General features: G+C 36.1%; 1 long non-coding RNA gene across 10 annotated transcripts in view; it reads left to right on the forward strand.

The window, feature by feature from the left end:
* LOC143649492 (uncharacterized) overlaps positions 1-15,806 on the forward strand; it is a 340,610-nt gene that overhangs the window by 36,487 nt on the left and 288,317 nt on the right. For 4 of the 10 annotated variants that reach the window (XR_013159043.1, XR_013159042.1, XR_013159040.1 and 1 more), the window contains one exon: positions 4,245-4,363. The exons of 4 other annotated variants lie outside the window; for them this stretch is intronic. This is a non-coding gene — a long non-coding RNA (uncharacterized LOC143649492). Of the gene's footprint in view, positions 1-4,244; positions 4,364-4,840; positions 4,905-15,806 lie in introns of those variants that run through there. 2 more of the 10 variants (XR_013159044.1, XR_013159045.1) reach the window with 2 other exon arrangements.

The raw sequence follows: 15,806 nt of genomic DNA on the forward strand, positions 1-15,806 counted from the left end.
ATCCATTTAAAAAGCCGTTCCAACATGTTTGGTATTTGCAAACTGCAGCAGCAGCACCCCACTCTCCGGTACCAAAATCTGTTCTAGTTTGCTAGCTGCTGGAATGCAATATACCAAAAACGGAATGGCTTTTAACAAGGGGAATTTAATAAGTTGCAAGTTTACAGTTCTAAGGCCGAGAAAATGTCCCAATTAAAACAAGTCTATAGAAATGTCCAATCAAAGGCATCCAGGGAAAGATACGTTGGTTCAAGAAGGCTGATGACGTTCAGGGTTTCTCTCTCAAGTGAGATGGCACATGGCGAACACAGTCAGGGCTTCTGTCTCGGCTGGAAGGGCACATGGCGAATACAATGTCATCTGCTAGCTTTCTCTCCTGGCTTCTGGTTTCATGAAGCTCCCCGGGAGGCATTTTCCTTTCTCATCTACAAAGGTTGCTGGCTGGTGGACTCTCTGCTTCATGGTACTGCAGCATTCTCTGCTCTCTCTGAATCTCTCTGAATCTCTCATTCTCCAAAATGTTTCCTCTTTTATAGGGCTTCAGAAACTGATCAAAACCCACTCAAATGGGTGGAGACATGTCATCCCCTAATCCAGTTTAACAACCATTCTTAACTAAATCACATCAACCAGGGAGATGATCTCATTACAGTTTCAAATATACAGTATTGAATAGGGATTATTCTATCTTTAAGAAATGGGATTTAGGGCGGGCCGCGGTGGCTCAGCGGGCAAGAGTGCTTGCCTGCCGTGCCGGAGGACCCCGGTTCGATTCCCGGCCCCAGCCCATGTAAAAAACAAAACAAAACAAACAAACAAAATATAATAAAACAAGAAAATGTTTAAAAATGTTTCCCTTTCTTCCTCCCTTCCTTCCTTCCATCCTTCCTTCCTTCTCTGTCTTTCCTTCCTGTCCTCCAAAAAAAAAAAAAAAAAAGAAATGGGATTTATATTAAAACATGGCTTTTCTTAGGGGGCATACTTCCTTTCAAACCAGCACACATGCATTCATTAAAAACAATGAAATAGAAAAATTCCCAGACACACAAGTAAATTAAATTTAAAAACGTAGACTAGGAGTGCCTTAACACCTTAAAATTGTCTCTGTGTATTTCTTTATAAATTTGTGTGTGTGTGTGTGTGCGCATGTGTGTGTGTGAGTGCGCACACGCATGCACCAGCACATATAGATCTGGAAGGAAACACAAAAGTGATCTATAACAGAGGTTACAGTTGTAGTTAGGCAAGATTGGAGTTTTCATGAGGTAGGGAAAGGAGGATGCATGTGGCATTTTGAATTGAATTTAATTCTTAAAATAACATTCATCTATGGTGTTTAGAAAATTAAAAAATGAAAATATTAGGGCAAAGGGAAAAATAAGTTAGGAAAAGCAAGATGAAATTATGAGTAATGAAGAGTGTAAGAGTAAAATCAATGCTCAAAATATGCCTATAAGATACTGTGTTTGCCATGGAAATTTAAGTCTGGGACCATATTTTTGTAAGAGCATTTTCTGAAGCTGTGGTTCCACAGCCTATTCCTTGGGTAAGCAAGGTGAATGCTTGCCTCTCCTTTCAAGCAAGTCTCTACAAATAGGGTTCTGTAGCTGTTCTTTGGTTGTTTGTCTTCTTTCAATGAGCTGATTAGTTGATAGGTCTTCTCTTGCTCTATTTGATGTGTAGCTCTATCACTTTATTTACTATCCTTGCTGAGATTGTCTTTGCTTTGACTAGTTTCTATACCACTTTGGGAGTTTATAAAGAACAGTTTTGGTTTCCTCTGTATCTAATATTGTCAGTTCCTGGCACAGAGTTTATTGAATATTTGTTAAAAACATGTTCAGAGTAAGACCAAAAAATCCATGGAACATTATTGGTAGTTTTAAGGTATTTTCCATATTTAAATGTTGCATAAATAGTCAAATAACATGTTCTTGGATTAATTTTTTGTTGGAGTTATACCAAACCAGTGTGTCAATGATCATGCTGATTAGAATCTCTGGTAGGTGTAGATATATCTAATAACAGTTGCAAACAAATCAGTAAATGCCATTTGTTTAATGACCAAAATCTTCCAAAATGCAAGGTCCATGACAGAAGGAATACAATTTTTTATTGGTGGAGAAGAAGCTGAAAAGCTATTTCAATTCTTATTTAACAGACGCGGAAACTATGATTTATGGAGTCAAAGTGATTTGCCCAAGTTCACACAAGTTCTTAGAGCAGAGTAAATGTTAAAATTCATACTTCCTGATTTCCATACAGCAGTTTATTCCCTCTTCTAAACACTCCCCTCTGCAGGTTTCACAGTAACTTTTCTCTTCCCACTTCAACCTATCCCTTTTCATTCACTTACGTAGCATGTGGCATCCTCTTGCATATACCAAGAACTTTTGCTGTCTTAGGGCTGAGAAGCCCCAGTGAGCTGGCAGTTGGGGAAACTGCATTTCTCCTCATTCCTTGATGGGAAGCACTGCTTCTGACACAGCTGATTCCCTGCGATGGGGCATACTGGCTGAAAACTGGTAGGAGGACTTCACAACAGCTCTGGGGCCAAACTGAGTCCACAGGCCATATGTCTAGCTCCTCTGTCATAAGCAGGCGACAGAGTGTGCACACTCCCAGGTGTAATGTCACTGGGAACTTATTTGCAAACACATAAACGAATGACATTCAATTATGTTCAGAGGCAATGTTGTCAAAACCACCAAGGAAACAATTTACCGCTCTCTCACAGTGTGTGTGTGATTCAGAGTGCATTAGCAGGTTTTCATTTGTGTAGTTGTTCAATACGCTTCTGAAGAGGTTCTTTTGCAGTCTGTTGTATAATTGTGGTAGATATATAATCGACAGGTATGATAAAGGATAGAATTGTTATGCCTTTAGCTCAGGTCAAAAATTTCTCTACACAGAAGCGTACAGATACTTCTGTACGCATTGGTTCATTTAAAGAACAAGTAGTGGGGTGAGATTATCTGTTGATGAAAGATTTAAAAATTTTGGCTCCATGAGATTCTGTTCTTGCTAAATGGTATCCCATGGAAAGGAAATTCCCAAATTTATATAAACTGTGGATAGAGAAAAAGCAGTGATGTTTTAACTTCACAAGAAGCTTCATAATGTTCTTGAAGCAAATGCCTTCAAAGCAATAAAGGTTCATTCCTAGGTTTTCTTATTGAAACTATTACTAGTGCTAATAAGAAACATTCAGTAAATTTAATCAGGGAAGTGAGCTATCATTTCTCACAACACAGAGCAATACCAATAATAATAGCAAAAATGATCCTTTACATTCACTGCGTTTAATAGTGTACATAAACAGGAATTATGTCCCTTAGTTTTCATGTATAAAATAAAATATAGATAGGAGGCAGCTTCAGAGGCAGCAGTAACATCATTATTATCATTTGTATCAATTCCATTTCATGGCTACAAAACTGAGATTCTGAGAACTTGGATTATTCAAGGTCATAAATCCCGTTAGTATTAGAGTCAAAAGTCCATGTGGGGTGAGTCCCCTGCATCCTAGGGCAGAGTGTTTTCTCATGTACTATACTCTCTCACCTATTAAGAGTCAAAAGGTCTATTTCATAGCTGTAACTTCCACAGTAAAGGGAATAGATCATGATGTCAGGCGGAGAGGTAGCTCAATCATAGAAGGCTGGGTCTCTGAAAGATGGGTAATGCTTAGACAATAGAAGAAAAACGGAAGGAATTCTAAGCAAAACAGCAGCAAGGAAAATGGTTGGAGAATTAGCATTTAATCATTGACAAGAAATATTAAGCACTCTTATGCATTAAATACTAGCCTAGGTTCTGTGATTCATCTTTGAGCAAAACATAAAGGATCTCTAACCTCTTGGAGCCTGCTTTATTTGTGAAGTTAAGTTTTAAATAAGTAAGGACATTTTTAAATTAAGAAAGCAGCAGCTTTTATAAATAAAAAAATAAAATAAAATGAAGTGCATATGGGGTCTTACAGGGAGTGAGTAATTCAGACAGAGTGGTCAGGGAGGTGGCCTTTGCATAGAAACCTGAATGATTAGGTGTATTTAGTCATGCAAATATCTGTGAAAAGCATTGTCATGTTGTCAAACTCATGAGCCAGGCACCCTGGGACCAGATAGGGAAAGAATCTTATAAGCAATAGTTGAATATGACTTATTTTAATTTTAACAAGAAATCAGAGAAAGGTTGTGAATTTTTTTTTGAATGGCTCATGTTTTCTTTTTATTTTGTCTCAGTAGGTTGAGAGTGTGTCATGAGTGGAACAACATGGGGCCTGTTACCATTATCCCAAAGACAGAGAGGCTTGGGCTCATGAAGGAGTGATGAGCATGGTGCTAAATGATCCACTTGGGAGGTAATTTTGGGGCAGGACTTACAGGATATGTTGGTGGTTTGGATGAAGTAAAAGAAAGGCTGTTCTTGGAAGGGGGAGGTAACATGAGTAATAAAGGTTACCTCCTGAAACTTTGGACTGAGCATCTGAACAGACGATCCGAAGAAGGCAATGAACATGTTATATGTGGTCTAAAAAACAATGTGAGGCCATGTGCCATTGCCCCTGGCCACTAGATGGGCAGATGTGTTTATGAAAGGAAGAAAGAGAAGCTGGCTGTGGACTATCGTAAACTAGAGTGTGATGAGACAAGGTACAGAATTTAGAGGAGAGAGATCTGTAACCTAGGTGTACCTTCTAGAGCAAGGCCCAGTCTCTTTGGTCCTTATTTTCAGTGTCTGTAAAATGAAGAGGGTCTTAGTTTGTCAGGGCTGCTGTAACAAAATACCACAGACGAGTTGGCTTAAACAACAGAAATTCATTGTCTTGTGGTTCTAGAGGCTACAAGTCTGGAATCGATGTGTCTGTAGTGCCATGCCTCCTCTAAAAGCGGAGGCTCCATCCCAAGCCACCCTTGGCTTCTGGTGAGTTGCTGAATATCCACCGTGTTCCTTGGATTCTGGTAGCGTAACTCAATCTCTGCCTTCACTGCTTCTGTCTCCATCTCTGTGTCCAGAATACCTCCCTTGGTAAGGGCACCAGTGATACTGGATTAGGATGTACCCCAATCTAGGTTGTCTTCATTTTAACCAATAATATCTTCAAAGATCATAATTACAAACAAGTTCACATTCAAAGGACCAAGAGTTAGGACTTGAACGTGTCTTTTGTGGGGACCCAGTTCAATCCATAGCAAGGGATTAGGAGAGATGAATAATATTAAGTGCATCTTAGGTTTGGGACCTTTTTAAGAATCTAACAATTCATAGTAATTCTACAGAAAAAAAAAACACTGCACACATATTCAAAATTTCCACACAATACAGAGAATTAAGGACCTTTTGGTCATTAAATATTTAAAAAGATTGCGCCAGTTGAAACTTACGACTCTATTAAGATAAGTTAATTAATACTGCAGAATAAGAATAGGCCTTTCACATTCCAGTGGCTTAACTAAACCCTATATGACTTTTGCAGTTTGGCAGAAAGTTTTGCAGCAGAATTTATGAGTATGTGGACTGACAAGGGCTCTCATTTTGTTGCTGCAGCATCATGACATTCAGCCTCCTTGGTCACTGCATAGCGGAAGAGAGAACCAAGAATTACGTACGGGTTTATCACTCTCTCTACCAGGAAGTAACACACATCCTTTCTACCCAGATCTCTAGTCACCTGAAACCTGGGACTGAAAAGCAAGGGGGCATATTTGGGAGGTCTTGTTTTCTCGTTCATATATTCTTTATCCTTACACAGATATTTTCATAGCTCAAGAAGAAATTTTGGTTAAATAAATTTAGACATCTAAACAATGGAATACTGTGAAGCTGTAATCATGAAAAAAAGAAAGAACTAATACTGTGGATGGTATGCTTCCCATTCTTTCAAAATAGAGGACAATGGGAATTTTTGTTCATGTTTGTTTGCATTTGCATTTGCATAGAAAATCTCTGGAAGGATAAACATAGGCAACTAGTAGAAATAATGACCTACTAATGGTAATGGCAATCCTGGATGGAAAAGCTGAGAGAAGAGCAGGGAGCAAGACTAGCTAAATATTGCCTGAGTAGTCCTGACTCTAGATAAGCTTTCCATTTTTTAGAATAAGAAGTAAAACTGAGTAACAGATTGGTGCATTTTCTGCGCATCCCATTGTAACCTTAAAATGTATATAAAATTACAGTTATCTTTTGGACCACAGATTGATATGGCTTTAATGTTTCAAAATTAGTGACCCAGGTTAACAAAAAGTTTTCCAAGAGAAAATAATTTTTCCTCATAATTTTATTTTATTTCCTATTCCAATGTAAAATGCATAAAACTTACTATCATGACAATATAATTTATTTTTAGTGTTTTATAGATTGCAGGGCAAAATAATATAGAAAAAGAGGGTGCAAAGGTAGTTTAGTGGTAGAATTCTCACCTGACATGCAGGAGATTTGGGTTCAGTTTCCGGCCCATGCACTTCCCCCTCCACCTAAATTTTTTTCAACAAATGGTGTGGCAATGGTGCAAATGGGATAGTCATGTGGATAAAGAATGAAATGTGACCCCCACCATGCAGTATACAAAAAATAATAATTTACAGAATAGCGGTAGAAAGCATAAGATTTGGACAGAGGTGGATTCAAATCCTATCTACATTAGTTTTGCAGATTAAGCATTCTTTGCTTAATCTTTCAGAGCAGATAACAAGTCCTTTTACTGTTTATGATAATGCATGAAGTTAGAAGTTTGAACATTTGAGGATGTGCTGAATCTACATGAGGAGACAGCATGGACTTCAGAGTCAAGGGAAACACTGACATCTGGAGCTGCCACTTTGGGGCCTGTCTTTTCAGATTAACTGAGATATTATTTGAAAATGCACTTATTACATTGTGAACACTTGTTATATAGAAGTTCTCCTTAGTATTTCATGTTAAATTAGAAGATGGATAACTGAGATCCCTAAGTCTAACCATGATTTTTGAAAAGCTGTCATTTAGGAAAGGGTTCATATTGGGGGATGTTAGTAAGGAATACAATTGATTGGGTAATTTGCCATTACAATTTCAATTTTATGAGATGATTGAACTTTATTATTTTGTTACTTGAAATCTTTCCTCAAAGTTTTGAGTTCTATATTTCTTAAATCTGTTTCTTCCTCATTTATAAGCCTGGTTTATTTCAAGGGAAATTTAATCTTTATGTTTCTAATTCTTTTATACTTAACTCACCCAAACCTTTTTTCACAAGAATTCTTTGATGTCTAGAAAGCCTTATCATTTTCTTTTGATATATTCAAGGTTTCTTCCTTTGAAAAATAGAAATCATGTTTTGCTTAGAGTAAATAGACTCAAACCCTCAATTTTAGAAGGCTTATGAAACCATTCTCTTTTTCCTTATTTATAAGCTTTCTCTGTCAGTATCTTGGCTCCCAGCAATGACCGTTCTAGTTTAGGAATGAATTGGAAAGTTTAACCTTCTTCGAGTCAGTTAAATTCAATATACATTTTTTTGTAACCTCCGATGTATGGAAAAATATGCAAGTTTCTATGGGTGATAACAATAAAAAAGATACAGAAAAATGAAATACAGCACATATTCCCCAGAAGTATATATTCTAGTGATATAGTTTTGTGTTATAGAAATTATATTATTTGACTGAGTAAAATAAATACTGTAAAGAGGTAAAAGTGAAGTTTTCTGTGAACACTACAAGAAGAATTAAGTGAATCTGGGGAACTGAAGAAGGACTTTCACATAATAGATGGAATTCAAGCCAAACTTATTAGAATTTCCAGTATTATCAGAATTTCAATGGGTAAAGAAGTTGGGAGAAACTGTTCCTGGGTCAACAAAACCACCTGGACCTAACATATAAAGGAAGTTATACATGCTGCAGCATTTTGAATGTTGAGCTAAGAGTGGATTTTATTCTCCAAGTAATGAGGAAACCACTTAACGAAATAACTAATATAAATGCAGCTTGGACTTCAGAAAGATAATGCTAATGGAAGTGTGAAGAATAAATACAAGACAAGGGAGACAAGGAGGTTAGGAGACTGGGTCTGTGGCTACTTTAGGAGTTCAGACAAAGGCTAGTGAGGATATGAATTATGGCAGGAAAAAGAAAAAGTTAGTGATCAAATTAAGCGAAGTCAATTAAGACTCCTGGATTTTTAGTTAAGGTGCATGTTAGACCATCGACGAGCATGGCTATACCAAAGAGACCTAAAACTAGTTTAAAGAAGGAACTATTTTATTTTCTTCTTAAACAATTTATTTTCTTCTTCTGTAACTTTCCAGAAGTAGTGTGGGTGGGAGGGTCCTGGTAGAGAAGTCTCTCTACTTCACAGGGTCACAGAAGCATGATGTTGTCACAATGGTGAAAGCAGATGCTCAAATGCCCATCTGCATTCCACGCTTTGGAAAGAGTAGACATTATGGTTACTTCTCTAAAAGAAAGGTGCTGGTCTTTGTTTTCCTTGCCTCTGTTCACATTCTCAGACTCCAAGAGCCTTGGATTCAGATTCTAAAAATTGGTAACTCAGTGTCCAAGAGAATGTTTCCCATATATAAGTATATAAAGTAGTACTTGAATATAATATCTACACTTATACTTAATACAAGTACTTTAATATAATATACTATATGTATATTATATTAAAGTACTTATATTAATAGCAGCATTTGAAATTATTTTTGGTGATACAAAGAAATAAGGCATAGATAAAAGGCAGGGAATCATGATAAGGAGCCAAAAAGAAGAAAGGCCCAGAAGAGGCTCTGAAGCCAAAGTATTGCTCTGCCAAATTTCCAGTGCTGGGCTGGACCAGCAGAAACAGGGATCCACGTGGACCCTGCATCTACACAAGACTCGTTCATCACACTTATCTGCACTGATTTAAAAAACTGGGTAAGTATTGGTTTAATGCCTGTCTCCTACATAAGCTCGTTAGCTCCATGAGGGAAGGGATCTCATTTGTCTTGTTTAACATAGTATTCTCCCAGTGTCTAGCAATTTATTTTGCTATATTTTAAGGACTGTATATACAAACATGTTTTAATTTATGTTTTTAAATTTTTCATAGACATTATTATGAAATTTCTACATAAAAGAAAAGCTGAAATAGTAGTAGAATAAACACGTGCTCAATTATTAGCTTTTGCCAAATTTGCGGATTTCTCTCCTCTGCTCTATTCTTTCTGAACCCACTTAAAGATATCCTCCTAAATGTTTTAGAAAAGAAAGAAGGCAGGTGGATAGGGAAGAAGGAATGAAAGAAAGGAGGGAGAGAGGCATGGAGAAAGAAGGGATGCAGGTGTGCCTGACTCTATGCTTTACATTTTTTTACTTTTTAAATTTATCAAGTTTTTATATATAATATTCACTTCCAGGATATCTTAGCCAAAATCATGCCGTCAAGTTTTATTTTGTTTTCTTTGGACACTTTTATAAGATTAACTGAAGTAACTTATATGAATATTATTTCTGAATATTCTACAAAAATGGATTCAGTTTCAGGACTATCTAAAAAGCTTTTCTAAACCAAATGAATTTTAAAACGGAATTTTATGAGTATTTAAACTGTATGAGTGTTTAAATGGATATATTTTCCCCAAAGAGTAACTATTAGCCAAACAAGAAGAGAAAAATGGAAAGGGTTAAAACTTGGAAGGAGTAAAATTGTGATGCAGTCGCTTTTCTTCTCTTCCCGCTTTAGAAACCTTCTTCACTGGGTATTTCTATTTTACTTTAAGAAGAATGGTTTTAAAATTGTGATACCTGTAAATAGATTAAGAAAAAAATTCATCTGCAGAAGGTTTAGTGGATCCTAGAGCATTTCTATCTGCTGGAAAAATAAGTTATCAGCATTTTGATGGCATTCATAAATGATGCTAAAAGAAGTGATAAAACATCAATAAGCTCAAGACAATACTATAATTGGGCTTTAAGAAGTGGGATTAAAAAAAATCAAACAAGGGACCTAAAGAAGCACATTACTGACATTTGGGAAATGATTCTGCATTCAGCTTCTCCAGAAATATAAAGAACACTGTCAGTCATAAAGGACCTACTAATTTCCCAGGGACCCAGATCTTGTAAATAGCAAAGTAGAGATAAAAGCCCTGAGTACATCTGACTACAAGACAAATGTATTTTTCTGCCCTAGTACACAGCTTTCCACACACCAAAGAAAATATTTGAAGTACAACAGGGGAAAGCCTGGTTGGGGAGGCTCAATTATCATTCCCTCAAATCGCTCAAATTCATATACATACATATGTATATGTGTGTATGTATTATAATATTTATATATAAGTACATATATTTATAATTTTTCCATTATCCTAGTTTGTGTGTATATATTATAATATTTATATATACAAGTATATATATTTATAATTTTTCCATTTTCCTAGTTTTTCTTCACAGTAACTTGGCAGAGGAAGTATTAAAATTCCTAGCATCCTCATTTCAAGGCAAATTAACTAATGAACATCAAGATTATATGATTTTCCAATGTCATACAGTTTGTTAGCACTGTTGAGAAGACTGTCCACATCCCATGGCTAGTTCATGCATTAAAAAGTTTATTTCCTAGGGGTTAAGAATTTTCAAAATGTTCATAATATTTTTAATAGATAGGTAAATTCAAAGAAATTGCAAATAAGTAATAAATCTATTGTCGTTAGTAGGTTAATCTAAATTTTAATGTTATGGAACATATTAAAAATTTTTCTAAATAAGGTCCCCTTAATCTGAGATAACCTCTGCTGAAACCTGTCCTTTATAACATTGCAGATGACAGCATCTCCTCCCTAATTCCAATATAAGAAGGCATCAGGAGAGAATAGTGATGGTCAACAATCACCCTGGGCTGTTAGAACAATTCTTAGTTGTTAAGGGTGGGGGGTGGGGGTGTCTCTAAAAATCTGATAGAATATATGGGCCCTCTTCTCAGAGAATAAAATGAGACATAAACAAGCAAGACTGAGTAATATCAGGAAACAAAAAGTTGGGGCAGATAGAGGTGGGACAATTCACTCACTACAGGTTAAGAAACTCTGCTGTGGGAATATGGCATTGAATCAATGTACCAGCTTTGGAACATGGGGAGAACTGAAAGACTAGTAGATAACAGAGTGTTACTGATGAATTCACAATGAGTCACTAAGGAAAAAGAGACCAATGGCAAGAAGAACCTGGCCCAGGAATATGATATTCCTTCAGCAGCATGGCTGAGATAATGATCTGCATCCCATTCCTTGTGAAGACTGCATACCTGGGTTATTTCATTCACCTGAATATCTAAAATAAGAATCCAAAGGAAAAGTAATAAAAATAAATAGCACACCGCAGAAATAAATCAAGAAATACTAAAAGTGCTTTAGATCTCCCCCAAATGAGAAAAAGAAATATGTCTACAGAGATCTCTAAATTATAAGAAGAAGAAACATTATCATAGCTAATATGGTTATAACCAGAAATAAATAGAGAAAGCTACACATACATATGCATCTGCATGAAATTGAGCATTGCATGTGCTTACGTACACACACCTACAGTCCAACTTTCTAGTTCTTAATATAATTTCTTTGACAATTTCATTGCTAATAGATTCAAGTACAGTCTCAAGGGAAGTGGTAGAAAATATAGCTCTTTCTGTAGCATAAAAAAAAAAGAGATATTCTATGAGTAGATTACTGTGTACAATTTCCAAGTAAACTCCAGGGCAGTAAAATATGAAGACAAAAAGACAAGTTGCCAAAAATCTCAGGCTATTCTGGAAACATGTCTACCTCATGGAATATGTTTCTATGTAATCATTTATAAATATGCTGAAAATATTCACTATTAATTAAATTGGAGCTACAAAAATAAAAGGTTATTCATTTTAGAATTTTGCTAGTATGCCTTTTAAATATGAATAAAACTCTAACCCAACGAGAAATGAAACAGGCTGCCTAGCAACCATTTTAACTAGTTCCCCTGAGGTTCTCAAGAGGAAAAATGGGTGTTTGGAGGGATAGTAGTTGTTTCTTTTTTATTTTGTTCCTGTAGCAAAGTTTCAGGATCATTCCTAGTTTTCCTAAACCTTTCTAGTTCTTTTATGCCATTATCATTTGAGAGAGAGAGAGAGAGAGAGAAGGAAAGAGAGAGAGAGGGAGGGAGGGAGGGAAAAAGAGAGAGGGGGAGGGAGGGAGGAAGGAAGGAAGGAAGGAAGGAAGGAAGGAAGGAAGGAAGGAAGGAAGGAAGGAAGAGAAAAAGGGAGGGAGGAAGGGCATCTCTAAGCATTCACCAAGGAAATTGAAGTATAATAATTCAAATTGAAGTCTGGGTTTCTGTTTACCATAAGCAAGATATACACCTTTATATTGAACACTTACTAATCAAACTCAAAGTAATGACATTGACTTGACAGAATGCAGGTTCATTGAAATAGGCGACAAAGAATATATGTTGTTGACATCTCATAACCCAGGCTTCAAGGGCAACTTTGAAACTCTATCTAGTTCATGAAGCCATAGATCACCAAGAAGATGTTCTCATAAAGAAAACGTGGCAGGTTAGGTCATTCTCCTTTCTGACCCTCTTGGTTAAGTAAGGCACACTCTTCAAACTTTCACAGCATATTTTCATAGGATGTCCTAACAGACACATCCTAGCCAGGGGGAAGAAAAGAGTGTTTATGATGATTCAAGAATCAGTAAGCTATGTAGTAAGCTTTGATTGTTTCCCATTAAAAAAGAGGAGAGAAAAGGAGCAAATTCTAGTCTTTACTCTATGTCTGACATTCATCCTTTATGAATTTGGGAGGGAAGGACAAAGCATGGATTTCAGGTTAAATTCCAGAGTTAATGATGTGTTAATGAGGATATAAGAATAAAAAATGATGAATTAAGAAGGTTAAAATCGCAAGCAAGAAGAACAGATAGTGGGTTTAGAGTTTGATGGATAAGTTATGTAATGAGATGGTTAGGAATATAAGCTACCTATTTTCTTACTTTCTGCAATTATTTTTATATCATTTGGCTCCATTCTAAAGCTCTTTTGCTGATTGAGTGAGGTAAACATAATTTGCAAACCTCTGATATAAAGGTGTTTCGACAATAAAAGTTGATCTTTTTAATCATTGTGAGTAATACAGAAACATTGTTTCTTCTAGAATTTATTCTGATGTATGAGTTCATTCACAGTTTCATCAGTGACCTGATATGAAACTGAATTTATTTGTTGTTTAGTACTTTCATGAATCAGGGAAAAATGTGATTTCATAGCTTTGAATTACTTGAGAAATTGCCATAATTTGCCACTTCATAATGCAAGCCTGGATTTCCCAAGCTAGATTTTGACCTCAGTGATTAGCTTAAATGCCAAGAGTGTATTTTAACTCTGCTAAGAGGCATTGACATACATAAAACTCCACTCGTTCAGATTATAAAGCAGACTTACTTTGACACATTATGCTATATATTTCAGCACATCATCATGTACAAGGACATTATGAAAACAAAACAAACAAAATATTCCATTCTTTTGTGAGCCAGGGAGACTTTTTCCATTTTCATATTTTATAGTTCTAGTTTCTCATGTTTCCTGAAGGTAAATAATACATGAGAAAACCTGCAGCACCTTGACTAGAATTTTCTTTAAATATTAAATGTTATTTTAAAAATGTTTGAACTATGAATAGTTGTGCACAATAATTTTACTGTTGGAAGTAAAGTCTGACATTTGCCCATTTTCCCTGTGATGTCCAAGCATATTAATGCTATGCAGAGTAGTTAACAACTGAACTCCTCCCCAAAGTTATAAAACTTACAATCCCATGATAAAACAAAGGATATAGACATTCCCCGAGGAAGTGATTTATGTATTGAGCATAAGGTTGTTTCTTTTTTCTTTTTTTTTTTTTTTCAGGGACTTTGGATTTTATTGACAGTTTTCACAACTAAGGTTATGTTAGATTTTATTTTATTTTATACATTTCATGACAACCCTAAATTAAGTACACAAGTATATAATTGAAATAATTCCATGGATAATATAGCTGCAAAGTACCTGAGAACACATTATTTAAATTGCTATATAAACCTTCCAAAAGACTAAATTATTCCCACTTATGTTAGGTGTCTTATTTGAAATAGTCCCATATCTACTGCTTTATCCATCCAGGTTTCCTGCAAAGATTGAGACAAATCCTCAGTTAATATAGTTAAGAATTTAATAATGAGGGAAAAAATTACAGTACTTTACAAATAAGCCAAAATAACTTCAACAACAGAAGTTAGGATATAAATTTTATTCTAAAAACGTCCCAGAGCACAAAGAACACCTAATACCACATCCTTTTTCTCTCTATTCCTAGGTTTAAGGGCCTTTGTTATTATATCACTGCTGGGGACATTTTTACATTATTTCATGGAATAACCATATGCAGCAAAGTTAGGGTGGTAACAGGACAGCCATTCCCTACTAGGCCCAAACTGCTAAATTTACTAACCATTTGACCTGGGATAAGTAGTTCAGTCTTTCTGTACCTTAGTTTCCTCAGCTTTAAATGGCAATAATAATAGTACTCACCTCATGGACTGTTGTATTAAGTGAATTGATAGACATAAAACACCAACAGTTGTCTGCCCCAAACAAATTATATTTATTATGTTTAAACATTATGATATTAAACATTTATTATGATAACATTATGATTTCATCAGTCTTATAATTTCTTGTACTGGGGTCCACCATATATAGCTATTTGATTAAGGGGAATTGAAACCTTTCCATACTTTTCATTCCTTTAAAAAAATTCATGGAAGATGCACATTTGTATTTGGAGGTAGTTGGGAGGACTGATTCCTTAAAATTCTTGGGGTTATTGAAGAATCCGGAGGTATAGTGAAAAAGGTGTGACCTTGGGCAATATGTGACTGAAGATACTCTCTGAGCTCAAGGTGGGAACCAGTATCATCTACCCATGCTTGAGTCTGACCACTTCATTTGTGTGAGTGTCTGCCAGACAGAAATAAATTCTTTAGTTGTGCAGCTGCCATGTGACTGATGGCCATTAGCCAGATCTGAGTTGCAATTTTTTTCTCACTGATTGTACATCTTTTGTAAGTGTATTAGTTTCTTAAATGCTGCCAGAATGTGATCAAATGGCTTTTATAAAGGGAATTTAATAAGTAACAAGTTTACAGTTCTAAGGAAATGAAGTGTTCAAATTAAGGCACCCACAAGAGGTTCCTTTCACTCGAGGAAGGTGGATGGATCTGGAACCCTTCTGTCAGCAGGATAGTCACAGGGCTGGCATCTGCTGGCCCCTGGCTCCTGGGATCCATTGCTTTCAGCCTCTGTTCCTGTGGGGGTTCCTCACTTTGCTTCTCCAGGCCTGACTTTCATCTCTTAGCCTCCTTTGGCTCTCTCCAGGTTCTGGCTTGCTTAACAACTCATGATGATGTCTGCTCTGCTCCAAGAATCTCAAAGCATCTGTGTCTCTCTTCTCCAAGTGTTGGTATCTGTGTCAGCTCTGTTCTGAAGTTCTTATTGGCTCTCTCTCTCTGTTGGCTCTGTCATTTTCTGACTCTCTCCAAAGTGTTTCCTCTTTTAAAGGATTCTATTAAATTAATCAAGACCCACCTGGAATGGATGGAGTCACATCTCCATCTAATCAAAGGGTCACACTCACAATTGGGCATGACGCATCTCCATGAACATAATCTAATCTAATTTTTCTGAGCTACAGTACTGGATCAGGATTAAAAGAAAAGGCTGCTTCCACAAGATTAAAACACGGCTTTCCTGGGGTACATT

The sequence above is a fragment of the Tamandua tetradactyla genome, chromosome 11 (genome assembly GCF_023851605.1).
Source record: "Tamandua tetradactyla isolate mTamTet1 chromosome 11, mTamTet1.pri, whole genome shotgun sequence".
Taxonomy (NCBI): Eukaryota; Metazoa; Chordata; class Mammalia; order Pilosa; family Myrmecophagidae; genus Tamandua; species Tamandua tetradactyla.